Source organism: Fukomys damarensis, unplaced genomic scaffold (genome assembly GCF_012274545.1).
Source record: "Fukomys damarensis isolate Sample0158 unplaced genomic scaffold, DMR_v1.0_HiC HiC_scaffold_35, whole genome shotgun sequence".
Taxonomy (NCBI): Eukaryota; Metazoa; Chordata; class Mammalia; order Rodentia; family Bathyergidae; genus Fukomys; species Fukomys damarensis.
Genome location: NW_022900947.1, coordinates 32,488,958 through 32,491,541, shown reverse-complemented (window position 1 = coordinate 32,491,541; position 2,584 = coordinate 32,488,958). Strand labels below are relative to the sequence as shown.

Below are 2,584 nucleotides of genomic sequence, written 5' to 3'. Positions count from 1 at the left end.
CAATCTTTTTTTTTTTTTTTTTGGTATAATTTATTGATCATCGTCCAGTTGTTCCAAAAGGGTTCTTCTCAGCTTTTCTAATTCCCCTTCACTCGGTTCACTGCCAGAAGGATACCAATCACCAGAATCCTTCCCAGTCTTTTTCTTAAGTGATTTGTGTTTTGATTCCAATCTCTGTCTAGATGTCTTGTTCCTTTTCCCAATTTTTCTTTTCTTAATCCTTTTCTCACTCAGCATCTGATTCCAGAGAATCTGATTTATGTCTCCTCTCCTTGCTTTTTTTCTTATACTTTTTGATTTTTTAATAAATTCTCTCAGATTCAGCACTAGAAGAATGTTCTGAAGCAGAATGGGACTCTGATAGCTGTTTTATTCTTTGAATGGCTGTCATCATCATCATCTGACCCTGATCAAGAGCAGGAACGTTTTCTATGATTCTTAGGTTTCTTAGAGTGTTTCTTATTCTTTGAAAAATGATACTGACACTCATGCTCAAGGACATGCATAAAATTTTTAAATATTGTTTTTTCAGACTCTAGAGTTAATGTCCTCAAATGCTGGCTCTTTTACAAATCTCTCCCGGACATCTTCCCAGACGGCATCCAACTCTATTGGAGGAGCAGTTTATTTCAACATACCCTTAAATGAAGATTCTTTTCAGTTCATTTTCCAAGCCTCCTCTTTTTCTGTTTCACATTCACTAGCTTCTGCCTTTTCCAGTAAACTATTGAAAGACAACTTGATATTTCCAGCATCCCAGGTAGTTGATCTTTTAGTTTAAATAATTATTGCAACAAAATTTTCAAATGTTCATGAAGAATGCCACTGTATATATGAAAATGCAAATATCTCTTTACCATATATTACACATCTTTCATATATATATATACATATATTTTATTTTTTCTTTTTCGTCATGGTACAGTGCTTTAAGATCCTCAACATAAAACTTGAAAAGATCAAGTGCAGCTGATCCAGGCTGAGCAAGCATAACAGTGACTCTAATGTCAGAACTAATGGTTGGCTACAATTCCATCCAAGACGACATAGAATGTCGTTGTCCGTGTTCACGAAGTTCATCTAAAAATATCTGAAAAGACTCCCTATTTTTATGCTGCGTCTTTCTCTCAGCAAACTCTTCTGTTTTTCTTCTTCCTCCTCCTTTTCTAAAGCCCGAATGTGCTCTTCAAAGCAAATTAATGCATCTTCTTTATCCGTGTTCTGTAACTCTTCATCTTCTGCAAAAGTTGGATGATCCATCAGATACTGCTGGGCCTCAGATCAAGTAGTAGAGTATGTTAGATTAGCCATGTTATCAAGTAAGTCTTTTAAGGGTTCCCAATTTCTCTTTCACAACTGCTTTGCTTGTTCCTTTTCTTTTTTTGACAGAAAGAATAAAACATCACAGATTTCAAGATGATTGCATTCTAATATTGCCTTCCAGGCTTCCATCTTTCCAAACATTTGCTCTACTTTTTTATATCTGGTTGTAGAAATCATTTTCTCATGATTTTCGAGAAAATGCTAAAAGGATTCCTGAGCTTCTTTATATTTTGATCTTGCTTCTTATTTTTCTTCTTCCTCTGTCTGGACTTTGTAGGCATTAAAGGCCTGCTTTTTCTCACTCCAGTTTGCTAAAGCACTGTATCATGGATTATTAAGGATCATTTTCATAGCTTGCTCCCATGAAGAACTGGATGGTACCCACTTTTCTTTCAATAATTCTTTGAATGCCTGCTTTGCCTCTTCCTTTGTATTCCAAGTATATGTTTTTTTGTTTTGTTTTGTTTTGCTGGTTGGCTCTGTTCTGCTTCTTTTTTGGGAGTAAAATCGGCTACAGTTTCCTGCTTTGATGTTTCTTCTGCATTCCTAGACACTTCAACACTTAGATCCTGAACAGCAGTGGTATCAGTAAGTTGTGCTTGTTCTTCAGTTGATATAGTTACTCTGTTTTCATTACCTACAATGGTAGCAACAATGGAAGTAACTTCAGGCTCTGGAACAACTGGAACAGTCCCGTCAATATTAGTAGTAGAAGGGGAAGCATTGGCATTGGCTGCTGCAGCAGGAATTTCTGTTGTGGGAACTGGGGCTGTTGATGTGCTGCAGTCTTCTGGTTTGCTGCTTTCTTCAGCTTTGATCATGGCACACAGGTTTAATTTTGTAATAAGACCTCCAGCAACAATGGTATTCTGGCATCCTTCAAGATCCTCAGTTCTTTAGGTTTGGACCTGCTAGATTCTTTTGTTTGAGAACTGTAATAGCAAGGCTTTCCAAAGTCAGATTTATATTCCTTCCAAGGGCATTTAGATAAGAGTTGTTCAGCAGGTGTTTAAAGATCATCTGGTTTTTTCCAGGTGGACTGTTTTGTTTCAGTATTGTAGTAATAAGTCCTTCCATCAGGTGATTTATTTTCAGTCCACATTGATTTTGTGCCAGATGCTGCACCTGCTGCTATATCCATACTGTTTACTCCTGGCGGTAAGGCAGGTTGCATGGAAGCCTGAGACATATGAGACATCATCATTCCAGGCATCTTGATTGGCCCAGTGGAAACAGAAGGCCCCAGAAAAGAGAGAACCAT

The 2,584-nt window shown here is 37.3% G+C and overlaps 1 pseudogene; it reads right to left on the bottom strand.

Annotated features, from left to right (window-relative positions):
* Positions 1-30: 30 nt before the first annotated feature.
* Positions 31-2,584, bottom strand: LOC104862939 (annotated as a pseudogene).